The 14678-nt window shown below is 35.1% G+C and overlaps 1 protein-coding gene across 1 annotated transcript in view; it reads right to left on the reverse strand.

Moving 5' to 3' along the window:
* LOC129003718 (uncharacterized) overlaps positions 1 to 12528 on the reverse strand; it is a gene marked incomplete at its 3' end in the record, with an annotated part of 144830 nt that extends 132302 nt beyond the window's left edge. The window contains exon 1 of the mRNA XM_054432014.1: positions 12477 to 12528. The remainder of the gene's footprint in view (positions 1 to 12476) is intronic.
* Between the last annotated feature and the right edge of the window lie 2150 nt (positions 12529 to 14678).

Genomic DNA, 14678 nt, shown 5'->3' on the forward strand with positions numbered 1-14678 from the left:
ACCGTGTATAATTACGATAGCAAGGGTCGGGATGTATATTTCTCTGGCGGGGATAGTGATGCAAAATTTAAAATCAACTTATTGTACCACGATAACCACTATAATGTTATAACAAACTTAACAGCTGCTTTTGCTTGTAGCTATTTCTGTGACGCATGCCACATACCTTATGAGCACAAAGGTCACCACAGATGTTCAAACATCTGTCCATCTTGTCACACCTTCTCCCCTCCTTGTGTAGAGGAAAATGGTGGTATATCTTGCCGTTATTGTAATCGCTTTTTCAAAAATGAACTATGTTTTATTGCTCATCAAAGACAAATTTGTAAAACAATTAAGTTCTGTCATGGGTGTGAAAAAATGATATTCCCTACTAAACGTAAATCAACTCATGTGTGTGGAGAGGTATATTGTCACCCTTGTGGTACATTTAAAGATCCTAATCATAAATGTTACATTCAGATAGACAAGAAAAAACCAAAAGATCGTGACTACCTATTTATTTTCTTTGATCTGGAAACCCGCCAGGATGAGTCCATGCCCTCAGATCCCGAGACTAAGTTACATAAAGTGAATTTATGTGTTTCCCAACAGTTCTGTTTCAAATGCATCAATGGGGGTGAATGCGAATCTTGTTCAGAACGTTATAAAATATTTGATAGTAACCCTGTTAAGCAGTTCATGGACTATGTAATGGAGACCCGTAAACAATTCAAAAACATATGTGTAATTGCACACAATGGACAGGGGTTTGACTTTCAGTTTATACTTAGGTATATCCTCGAAGAAACTAAATTCACACCAAACATCATCCCAAGAGGAACTAAAATTATTTTGATGGAGGTTGCTAACGTTAGATTTATTGACTCCCTTAGCTACTTTCCCATGTCCTTATCTGCCTTACCAAAAGCTTTTGACTTACCACCTGAAAAGAAGAAAGGTTACTTCCCACATTTGTTCAATACAGTGGCAAATCAAAACTATGTAGGCCCTATGCCTGATAAAAAGTACTATTGCCCAGAATCCATGTTTGAGAAATCCCACAACGACTTTGACAAATGGTACAGTGAGCAGATTGCAAACAAGTATGAATTTAATTTTAAAAAGGAATTATTAGAATACTGTATGTCAGACGTTGACATTTTAGCTCAAGCATGTATCAAATTTAGATCGTTACTACTTGAACAATGTAATGTTGATCCATTTCTTGAGTCGGTAACAATTGCTAGCGCTTGCAATCTGGCCTTTCGCCGTAACTTTCTAAAACCAAATACAATCGGTCTAATCCCTAAAAACGGTTACCGGTCTTCTACCCAATCAGCTGTTGCACTACAGTGGCTTACCTGGGAGGAGGAAAGACGTGGGGTGACAATTAATCATGCTGGACGTAGTAAAGAGGTTGTTATAAAGGGAATGAAAGTAGACGGTTTCGATGGTATAAACATATACGAGTTCCATGGATGTTACTGGCACGGGTGCCCTAAATGCTTCCCCTATAATCGTGATATCCCATTAAAAGAGGACCCTTCTGATTCACTTCATCTCCGTTACGAGAGAACCAAAGCTAAAATTGAAAAGCTCGGAGATGTGGTACAGATGTGGGAATGTGAATTCCATAAGATGAAAAAGGATCAAAAACTTAACCATCTAGACAAATTGCCAATTTTAAGTACACTTCCATTAAATCCTAGAGACGCATTCTTTGGAGGTAGGACAGGAAACGCGAAAACCTACTACAAATGTGGTCCAAGAGAAACCATACAATACGTCGATGTATGCTCACTATATCCTTTTGTAAATAAATACTGTAAATATCCTATAGGTCATCCATCTATATATGTCGGCAATAAGGAATGTAGAAAGAGAGGTATGGAAGTAGATGGACTGTTAAAATGCAAGATCTTACCTCCTTTCAACTTGTATCATCCAGTTTTACCAACACGTGTTCATGATAAATTGATGTTTGTTCTATGCAGAACATGTGGGGAAATGATGTACCAGGGGGATTGTTTTCATGAGAGTGAAGATAGAGCATTGGTTGGAACGTGGACAATGGATGAGATTAGGAAGGCTGTAGAGAAAGGCTACATTATACAGGATATGTATGAGCTGTGGGAGTATGAGGTAGCCACATATGAGAAAGGAGGGCTATTCACTGAGTTTATTGATAAATTTTTAAAACTAAAACAGGAGGCATCTGGATACCCTGGGTGGTGTAAAACAGAGGAGGATAAGAAACAGTACATTGCAAAATTTCTTGAGCGTGAAGGTATAGAAATGACAAAGGAGCATATTGTTAAAAATGGGGGCTTAAGATCAGTAGCAAAATTGATGCTAAACAGTTTTTGGGGTAAATTTGGGCAAAGAGAAAATATGATGAAAACATCAATCATCCGAGATTCTAAAGAGTTCTTTCGACTGTTAACCAATCCTGAGGGTAAGTTAAAATACTTTCAGGCTATTAACCAAGATGTTGTGCTAGTAAATTGGCAAAATATTGAAGAGGCTAGTGAGTCTTTAAGAACTGTAAATGTAGTTATGGCAGCCTTCACTACTGCTCACGCTAGACTAAAGTTGTATGAACACCTTGATGCCTTAGGAGATCAAGTACTATATTGGGATACAGATAGTATTATATATTACTACCGCGAAGGGTTGTATAGGGTGCCTACAGGAGATTACCTCGGCGAAATGACCGATGAATTGGTAGAGTATGGACCTGGTTCATACATTACTGAGCTTGTCTCTGGTGGGCCTAAAACATACGCGTACCTTGTCTGGTCAACAAATCAACAGAAATTTATCCCGGTTTGTAAAATCAAAGGGCTTACTCTCAATATTAAAACATCAAAAATCTTGAATTTCGAGAAACTAAAAGAAATGGTTTTAGGCGAAGCTTCTAAAATCATTGAAATTGATGAGCACAGAATTAGACGAACAAAATATAGAGATATTGTAACAACAGAGGAGGTTAAACAGTTTAAGGTAACTGGTCCAAAGAGAAAGTACGAAGGAGATCATGACACTCTACCCTATGGGTACAAAAGACAGAAGCATTAACCCTTATATAGGTGGATGTCATGGTATGTTTTTAATCACTTTACCATTAACAGTCAACGAGAACAGACATATCACTTGTGCTCTCCTAACTTGTAATGGCTGTATTTCTCAGATTTCTGTCTAAAAAAGATATAATTGAAAACAAGAGGTTTGGTATTAAAACTTCAGAGTTTCAGTTTTTTCTTACTGATTCAATAGATGTACTAGACTGGCCTACAACTTTTTCAGAGTACATTATAGAAACAATTACAGAAGACATACTTCCCTCATGTTCTTCTATTGGGTTGTTATTAACATATAAAGACACATCTGGTAATATACCATTTATTCCTATCACAACACTTAACCCTGCATCATTCTCTAATTACTTTGACAGTATATTTGCCAAAATAGAATCAATGACTGGTGTTTTAAAAATTGAAGTGACAACCATTTCCATACCAAGCAGGTATTGTTGATACATAAAACCTTAATTCATTTAACCTAAAAATGAGTATAATCCTTCTATAAAGATAAAACATTCCTCCAACTTTTTCTCCAGACAGTAGCTACCAATTAAAATGTTGAAATATATATCAAATTAAAGTAAATTAGGACAATAAAATATATAATAATACATAAACAGATTATGGGTCCATTCCCCTGTGTGTATGTGTGTATGTACATTGAGGCGTTCAGATTGAAAAGAACCTGTGCTACTCCTTGTACTTGTGTGAATGTGTTTGTACATTGAGGCGTTCAGATTGGGAAGAACCTGTGCTACTCCTTGTACTTGTGTGAATGTGTGTGTGTGTGTGTGTACTCAACATGCTGGGGGTTGGCCTAAAAAACCATAAAACCATGTTGTGTTACCCTCCATGAGTATGTTTGCCATCAGGCTTTTGGTCCAAAGACTGGGGGTTGGCCTAAAAAACCATAAAACCATGTTGTGTTACCCTCCATGTCAACCAACCCTAACCCCTTTCCTTCAGGACCCTAATCTAATAACAATATTCCTTCATTCCTAATAAATCATAAACTAAAATAAACAATACATCCTATAATCAGCTTCATAAATTTTAAAATAAAGACAACAAGAATGAAATATACTAAAATAAAACAGGATACCTAATAAATATCATTTTAAAGATAAACAGGTTAACATAAAATATGGGTGGTAGTAAATCTGTTGTAGAATAACTACTACCATAATAGTGAGAATAGGCCTCCAGGGGAAACTCACTTAAATCAAAAACGCGCCAAGACCCGTACGGCCAAGCCTAAAGGCTTACCGTGGTGTGGAAATTTGGGTCATCTAAGCTCTTTTAAGATTAGACAGTTACATACAGTTGAAATTAAATTAAAAAGGTTACAGCTATAGTTTGATTATATGTTTAGGTAACATACTCCTCCTCCTTCTCTCCTCCTCCTTCCTTCTTCCTCTCATCCTCTTCTTTCTCCTCCTGCTCCTCCTCTTTTTCATCCTCCTTCTCCTCTGCTCCTTCAAGTAAAGTATATTTAAATACATGTTTTGTTATTAAATATACAACAACTGTTTTGGATTTTCTCCTCTGATATTTATTTATCCTTATCATAGGTGTTCTATGTTGTCAATAAAGTTATTAGTTTTCATTGTTATAAAACTAATTACAATAAAAGACAAATTCATTAAAATAAGCAGTACAATTAAATTGTTCCTCTATAGGTATATAACCTAAATAAATTGTTCCTGGTAGGTATATAACCTTTTTACTATAAATTTAAACAACCATATTAACTAATTCTCATCTATACTCTATCCTTTGACTATAGCATTCATCTAGACAATTAAGCATAGACATTGACAATAGGTAATCAGGACTGTAGACTATATCCATAGAAAATAATCATTAGCACCATACAGAAATGACTATATGTATACACTATTAACCAGAAATAATACACACATCAGTATAAAAAGGATACATTAGAGGTTGTATGCTGAAAAATCTAAACATAGAGCTACTATCAGTACATTAGAATCAAAAACTTAAGTCAAAATACATTCTAAACTCTCCGTTGTTAGGATATGACAAGATGAAGAAACATAGTAAATAAAAATACACAAATAACAGTCATCAGATAGTTACAGAGGCATGTTTACAGTTACAACAAAAAGACATAGACAGTAAATTAAAACATTTAACAACACCTTGATATAATGTAGTTAGCTAAACAAGAAATTATTAATACACAATGGTTAGAACAGGTTTTAATGTAGGTAGCAACAAGGTATACAATAAACAGTTGAGGTAGTGCATAAATGTGTTTGTTGATCCATAAAAAGCAGTTGTCAACAGAAATTCACACCGGAAACCACAATCGGTGGTGCTAAAGTCAACCTATATCAATATTAGCTGTCAAATATACAACTCTAAAAGTAATGACATATTAGAACAGTACAAGTATAATACAATGCAGTACAAGTATAATACAGTATAGTACAAGTATAATACAGTGCAGTACAAGTATAATACAATACAGTACAAGTGTAGTACAAATGTAAGATGTACAGTATAGTACAAGTTTAATACAATGCAATAGATATGTAATACTATACCGTTTCAAATATCAAAGATATAGGTAGGTCGTTGAAATCAGTTACATTCATTACTATAAACTTGATAAACTACCTGATTTATTTCTTGTTATTCAACACATCAATAAAAATAAGCACTAAATAAAACTTCATCGACAGTAAGTTAACTAAAAAAAGACTTGTTTCGGACTATACACATAACTAAGGTCCAAAGTTAAGGTTATATCACAATTTAACAGAACATACTACACAGGAAATACCAGGTATAAAACAGTTGGGTTGAACAAAATTTAACTCAAAGGTGTTAGAATTGAACTCAAACGTGTTAGAATTAAACTCAATTAGGATAAAATTAAACTCAAATATGTTCAAATTTAACTCAAACATATTAAAATTAAACTCACTTGGGATAGAATTGAACTCAAATGTGTTAAAATTGAACTCAAACGTGTTAGAATTAAACTCAATCAGGTTAAAATTAAACTCATGAACCTACAGCACTAACCCCAACCAACAAATTTAATGCTCAACGGTTTCAAACCCTCAAACATCTGGGATCACATTCAAACAGATAACTACTCCCACATACTAAAACTCAGAGTGACAAATATAAAACCATTAGCAACTGTTAGGATTGAAACCCATAACCTCAGGATTTCATAGTCACACATTTAACTACAGAACAACAAAACTCTAAAACTGAAAATATTACTCTAACACAACAGTCAGTGGTTGGTAAGGATTGTACCCACAAACCTCTAGGATCAACAACTCACAATCCTCCCACTACAACACAACACTATACAAAAAAACACTCTAACCAGAAATAAAACATTTAGTGTTTAATAAGGAATGAACCCATGAACCTCTAGGGTCATAAGTTCATATACAAGCGGTTAACTATAATACAACACCATACCAACAAAAAAAACACCCCAGCTAGAACTGACACATTTGGTGGTTGGTAAGATTCGAACCCATAAACCTCTAACTCATACACAGCTTCATACATAAACGGTGAACTATAATACAACACCATACCAACAAGAGAAAGCACCCCAACCGAAAATGACACATTTGGTGGTTGGTAAGGTTTGAACCCGTGAACCTCTGACTCATACACAGCTTCATACACAACCAGCCATTAGAAAGAAGCATAAATTCAGACCTCCCATCATCCCAAAAGTACATAACATCTATAAAATATAAATTTTACATCCAACATTTGGTGGCCTTTACAAAGGCCATTTTTTATACTCAATGGTAAAATTCTACTTAAGCCCTCTTTCCGCTGTTTTTAACATCAGATACATAAATTATCATTTGTTTCACATTTATTATACACTACAACATATATTAGTTAGCATTAAACCTCTAGTATAGGCTAGAATTGAACCCACAGACCTCCAACCAATACTTACACGCCCTATATATGTAAGTTACAGAGATACACATATACAAATTATAATATCAACATAACATGCTCAACAGTAAAGTTCCACTTAAGCATTATACACTATATAAAATGTTTTTTTTTTACAAATCCTACTAGGATAGGATTGAACCCGATAACCGGAAATAACATGTTTTGTGGTTGGTTAGAGTTGAACCCGTGAACCTTACCAGAAGTGATAGGTTAAAATCAAACCCATAGACCTACAAATGATAGGTTAGAATTGAACCCATGAACCTTACCAGAAGTGATAGGTTAGGATCAAACCCATAGACCCTTGACTATATTAAGATTGAACCCGATAACCGGAAATGACATGTTTTGTGTTAGATTAGAGTCAAACCCGTGAACCTCCAATAATATGTTAGGATTGAACCAGTGAACCTCAGTTACCATTAGTGGTTGGTTAGATTCGAACCCGTGAACCTCCATGTTAAAATCAAATCTCCAATACACACCCTGTATATAGGTACAAGGGTATAGGTACCCTGTATAAGGTGTCATTTACCACCCTATATATAAGTTAAGGTGTCATTTACCACTATAAACTCTATATCCATAACTGCTGTTGTAGCTCTACCAGCTAACGCGTACAACTACCAATCAAAAGACCCGAGTTCGATCCTTGGTCAGGCCAACACTTTTTATCCATTATTTAATTTATTTAATACAAACACCTACTGACGTCACGTGGTCAGCTGTGGTCAACTAATCAGCTGAGATCATCTCAAGGTCAAATTTCTGCTAGATCGCTGCCATGACTACTCCCTGTATGATCATTGTATAAATGTTGTTTATAGATGTTATATACTTTAGTTAAAATATATAAACATTAAAAATAAATTATAGCTTATACAGTTAAACAGATAATACAGTGTCAGTATACAGTTAATTAATAAAAATTTACTCAAAAACAAAAATAGCAGTTTATTTACGTTAGGTTTCTATTCCCCATAAGAGCCCATGTTAGACCCAACGTACCGCCCCTAACTACTGTAGTTGAATGGTTTCCGGAATAGTTTCGACCAAATTTATCGACATAAGATCAACTGCTGATTTATCATTCCATTAATTATAAAAATTATGAAAATTTGACGGGGTCCATACCCGGCATATCCTCAAAAACCTTTGGAGCCTGAGCTGCTTTCCTTTAAACATCTTTGCGATTAATTATCATTGGAGTACATTAGTAGACTAACAAAAAAGCAAAAACTCCTAACATCATACACCCATGTGTATAGACGTGATTCTTTAAGACCTATGAAGCCGATTATGAGATCCAGTAAAACAACTCCAGGTTTCGCAACAGACCCGTGTTAAGTAACAATCCATGTCAGGGTGGTAGCTACGATGAGGGGTGGGGGTTGGATGGTTGGGGGGGGAGGAGGTTTCCAACCAAAGTTGGCAAGGTGAGCTCGCCATCAGTTGGCCGGTTCATTAGACTCCTGTTGCTGTTGGCGTTAGGCCCTACATTTAGAGTTTAGTTTGAACTAGCGAGCACTGAACCTCTTTAACTGTCATTAAAACTTTTCTCCGGCTGTTTCGCCCACTTTGACCTGTAACCTTAGTTACATCTCACACGTCCAATGCCTCATTTGCTATCTTTTCACGCGTCTCACGCACTGCTGTCGTTAGATCCACTTCTACAGACCAACATTAGTCCTACAAGTTATAGTTACTACTGTAGAAGCAACTAGAGTTACATCTCACACGTCCGATGCCTTGTTTGCTATCTTTTCACGCGTCTCACGCACCACTGTCGTTAGATCCACTTCTACAGACCAACACTAGTCCTACAAGTTATAGTTACTACTGTAGAAGCAACTTTAGTTATATCTCACACGTCCGATGCCTCGTTTGCTACCTTTTCACGCGTCTCACGCACCGCTGTCGTTAGATCCACTTCTACAGACCAACATTAGTCCTACAAGTTATAGTTACTACTGTAGAAGCAACTTTAGTTACATCTCACACGTCCGATGCCTCGTTTGCTACATTTTCACGCGTCTCACGCACCGCTGTCGTTAGATCCACTTCTACAGACCAACATTAGTCCTACAAGTTATAGTTACTACTGTAGAAGCAACTTTAGTTACATCTCACACGTCCGATGCCTCGTTTGCTACCTTTTTAAGCGTCTCACGCACCGCTGTCGTGAAATCCACTTCTACAGACCAACATTAGTCCTACAAGTTATAGTTACTACTGTAGAAGCAACTTTAGTTACATCTCACACGTCCGATGCCTCGTTTGCTACCTTTTTAAGCGTCTCACGCACCGCTGTCGTGAAATCCACTTCTACAGACCAACATTAGTCCTACAAGTTATAGTTACTACTGTAGAAGCAACTAGAGTTACATCTCACACGTCCGATGCCTCGTTTGCTATCTTTTCACGCGTCTCACGCGCCGCTGTCGTTAGATCCACTTCTACAGACCAACATTAGTCCTACAAGTTATAGTTACTACTGTAGAAGCAACTTTAGTTACATCTCACACGTCCAGTGCCTTGTTTGCTACATTTTCACGCGTCTCACACACCTCTGTAGTTAGATCAACTTCTACAGACCAACATTAGTCCTACAAGTTATAGTTACTACTGTAGAAGCAATTTTAGTTACATCTCACACGTCCAATGCCTTGTTTGCTACATTTTCACGCGTCTCACACACCTCTGTAGTTAGATCCACTTCTACAGACCAACATTAGTCCTACAAGTTATAGTTACTACTGTAGAAGCAATTTTAGTTACATCTCACACGTCCAATGCCTCGTTTGCTACCTTTTCACGCGTCTCACGCACCGCTGTCGTTAGATCCACTTCAACAGAGCTACATTAGTCTTATTGATTGTAGCTTGTTCAAGAAGATTGATATTATCTAAACGGGGTTTACATTTTACGCTTTATGTATGATATTAAAAAGAGTTTACCCATTATATTCTATCACGCAATATAAAAAGGTTTATGTTATAACGAAGCAAGATAAAAAACATACATTTTACAACGACCCGAGACCTCATTATTTACTATTGAGTGCTCATGGAATCCAATTATGATGTATTACAAATCTTTAATTAAAATGTTGTAATTTTTTCCCCTATTCCCATTGTTATGAAACCCTACAACATTATTCATCGAATACATTATCGGTTAACTGCTTTTCGTCATGTTAAAATATCTTTTACCCATCACCAAAGTGGGTGATAAATTTAGTTAATTATTTCTGGCAATAATGCAAAAAGAAAATATTTAGATTTAGCAAAATAGAAGTAATTCGTATACCTTCATGGTTAAGCACAGTAAATATACGGAGGTGATACAAATTTACATGTTATCGGTATTCACTTATTGATACTTATTTAGTTTGTATGGTTTATATATTTTTATTCAATTGATAATCATTGCGGAATACAAAAAAAACATAAGTATCTATCATCGACATACATTTACCAGATTTATACATGAGGAGCAAATATAACGAATACACTACTAGTTTATACAGCTAAACACGTAATTTAAAAGAATATTATTTAAACAATGTTCACTGCACTTTGTTTAGAACTCTAGCAATGCCGTAATTAATTAAAGTTCACTAGTTAGTTTATAAATTAAACTCTCCCACTGATTCGAGACAGCCGAAGTTTTAACTAAGCGACGGCCTCAAAAGAAAGTTCGCCAGTATGATTGTAAAGAGGATTCTTCTTGTTTTATAATCTGAGAACCAGAGTTCCCCATGTAATTAATCATTACAGCGATTCAGCTCGAGCCAAAGTTTTATAAAGAACGATTAAAATGCCATCTTAATTAACGGGACGCGCTTGCAGTTTTAATGTAATCTTCTTTATCAATCAAAATATCATGTGACGTTTTATAAAAGGAGTAAGTGCATTTTAATTAAGATTAAAATCGAGTGTCAAGTTTTATTCCCATTTGACCGTAAACAAGATTTTCTAAAGATTTCCCCCAGTCTTAGTGATATTTTTTTTATTTTCTAGGTTGTTATCCACCAATAAATATGAGTTAAAATTTATGATTACCAAATATCGTGAAGCTTACATTTACCAAATTCCACAATAATAACTCAAAGAGCTTCAAATCACATTCACCAGCAATGGACTTTCAACTTAAAACCTAACCGGAATTTAGAGGTAATTCTTGTCGGGAGGTAGAACAGTATAAAGTGATATAGTGAGAGAGAATTGTTTATTATTGAAATGTTATACACTCTATTTCTCTAGTCTTGCGTTTTGATACTATATGTATTATTAATATGAGTCCAACCCATTCAAAGAGCTATTTACTATTCAACAGCATGGTCTTACTACCGTATACTTTACTAGCTATCGACGATATGTAAAAAATGTACTAAGCACATTACAGTGTTTTTAATGGTGATTTTGGTGGAACTAAGAAAGCTTTACTTGAAAGCAGACTTGAAGGTAAACTAATAGGAATGTTTTAATAACATTTTACTACTATTTACTTAAACAGTTTAAAATAATATTCAGTAAACTAATTGTATATTGACATCAGTAATACCGTATGTCGATATATTGTAGTAGTGTGAAATTTGTCGCGTCTCTACACCTTGGCGTAAAAAAGTGGCAAACGTAACAAAAAAACTAGGTCATCTCGCAAAAGGGTGGAAACTTCAAAATTATATTATCAACATGTATGGTTACATTAGCTATTGATGGTTTATATTCACACTATGTTTTGAAAATACATTAAATATGTAATAAATCCGAAATTCGACGATTTTTTACATTGGCTTGCAAAAAGAAAGACAAATGTAAAACCAGGATTTTTATCCAACAGTTTGTCTACAGGTTGTCTAAAATTTCTACAAACATATTATGTTTGGAAATGGTATTAAAGTACATTAGAAAATAGTGTTATCGTAATTTGCATGCTTTGACCGCACGAAATTTTACACCTGAACATAGAAAGAGGGGTGAACGTAAAATAGACAATCAGGTCATCTTGCAAACAGTTAGTTACTTAGAATTGAAATTATCAACAAGAGATAGTTAGTACAGCTATTGGTGGTTTACACACACAAATATGTTCTTAAAAATTCATTACATGCCTATGCAAAATATGAAGAGATATTCGACAAGACTTTTGACACCTTGGCATCCAAAAAGAGCGGCAAACGTAAACTTAACCAACGTACAAATTGAAGCGATCAAGATACAGTTAGCACAACAATGGGTGGTTTATATTCACAAAAGAGTGGCAATATATAAACCATCAGGTCAACTCACAAACAGGTAGTTACCCCTGAATGAAATTATCAAAAGGGTACATTTAGTACATCTATATTGGTATTGGACTCTGTGTAGCTTTGTACCACATGTTTTGTATGTCGGGTATATTTGTGGGAGGGTTGTGTAGCTATGTAACCTGTGTGGGGTGGTAATATCCAGAATAAACCCAAGACCGGCACTTGACCCGCACCAACCCGCACACTCAGAGACTAGCCTGGGACTGAACAGTGAGGAGAAAATACAGTCTCACGCCCGCTATTGATCCCACACCCAGGGCTGCCAACCCTGTACACGACCGTTAAATTTACCCCCAGTTTCCCTTTCGATACGTATACTTTCTATTGAGGAAAATGTATACGAGCTCGGGAAAACCGGGGGTGGGAGATAGGTTAAAATATCATTGGTTCGAGTTCAATTTTCAATGGGGGTGGAACATAAATGATAGTATTGGAAAAGTCATATGAAACCGGAATGGGTAATTTGATTCGTGGGAAAAAATGACGTTATAAATGAGTATAGTATCGAACTATAAGTACTAACTATCTGGATAAAGAGAAACTCAAGACAACTTATTATTTAATGGAGAAAGTAAAGAATTTAAAATTATAATTTACAAAGTTTCGTGATGACATTATCTAATGTACATACAACCATTTAATGTTACCAACTTAAAGTTAGTAACAAAAATGACCCAATGAGGCTAGGCGTGCCGTTGAATCAGCGACCACAGAGTACAAACTACAAAACAAATTTAAAATAAAATTTGTTCTATGTGGTCGCTGTGTTGAACACGAGACCCACATGCGGAATCAGTTTAAAGGATTTATATCATAGATACAGTAAAACATACTCCTTAAGTTTATCCTTACGAATAGATTGGATAACTTTCTCTCTGCCGAATAAGTTTTATTTGTGAATATGAACATGAATAAAAGTTAGTTTAGTTTAGTTATGAATTGAAATCAAAGTTTACGATTGTTTAAGCTAAAGGAGGTTAAAAATTAAGTAAAGTGGCAACATTTGTAAAGACAAATAATGGAATAATGCAAAGTCTATTCAATGTTTGGTATCTCCCTAAATAAAATTGTTGAGTATTTATATTTTAAGCAACTGAAATTTATTAACAGTAATTTTATATTTAGAATAAATTTTATTTTTATTTTACGATAAAAAGTGCAGGAAATAATATAAACCAAATATAAACATTTTTTGAGAGTCTGTTAATAGTGTATATGCAATATTAGGTAGTGAAAGTAAACTACAACTGAATATGCATAATAAAGAATTACGAAAATTGATCAATTTGATACAATAACTAACGTAAATCCTCCGAAAGTAGAATACAACGAATAGATCCTCAATCAGGTCAAATCATTAAAATAACACATTTCAAATTACATTCCCTATGAGGATGTGTAGGCCTATAATGATCTAATGAATTATTTTCTAATATTTTGCGGTACAAATATACAACAATTATAAGAACTAACACGAGGCTGAAAGTTCCTTACTTTCAGCACATAATCGGGTACAATTCCCACTTTGCCCGTCAACAAATTTGGCAGAGCCGGGCATCCAACAGTTGTGAATTCCACCCGCCCCCACACCCACCAATCGAAACATCCCCGTCTTATCTCGCATCGCAGAGTATTAATTTCATTTCACGATACTGTGGCCACGTTATAATCTGTCGGTTATATTGGCCTATTCGGATACAATTTGGCACGGGGATGTGGTGCTGACGTCTTGGTTATGGCTCAATATTACGGTTTGCGACAAGTCTTACAAGGGCTGTTTAATACTGGGGAATAATTTAATATCGTTAGTATTCCCCTACGAAGAGGATACCACTGTTGAATTATTTATTGTAATTCAACTGTAAACGCTGTCAAAGCTGTCAAAAACTGTAAAGCGGGGGAATGAAATGTGAAAATAAGGCCTAACCTATGCTCTAAAACATATGAACATATAGTCTAAGAGTTTAGGGTTAAACCATTTTTAGGGGAGATATTAAATAAAGGTTTACTTATTTTTTCATTTGATAAAAATATTACTCTTGCTAAGCTCTATTGGAATACACCTAGCGTGTAATCTTTATATAAAATAATTTATAATATAGGTACCCAAAACAATATGGGGACAATTTGTTCATAAATAGTGTGCATGGGGTTTTTGTATTATATTCTTGATAAAAATAAGAAGCTATAGCTTGCATAATTGAAAAAGATCGATATTAGAGAAAGAATATCATTACAATATCAAGGAAACATAAGTAACAATGATTCATGAGTATCACCCTTGTGACACCCTTGTGTAAACAATGATTCCTGGAGTTGGA

Source organism: Macrosteles quadrilineatus, unplaced genomic scaffold (assembly GCF_028750875.1).
Source record: "Macrosteles quadrilineatus isolate MER2022 unplaced genomic scaffold, UCM_ALF_1.0 Scaffold_9__3_contigs__length_116548681, whole genome shotgun sequence".
In the NCBI taxonomy this organism is placed as follows: domain Eukaryota; kingdom Metazoa; phylum Arthropoda; class Insecta; order Hemiptera; family Cicadellidae; genus Macrosteles; species Macrosteles quadrilineatus.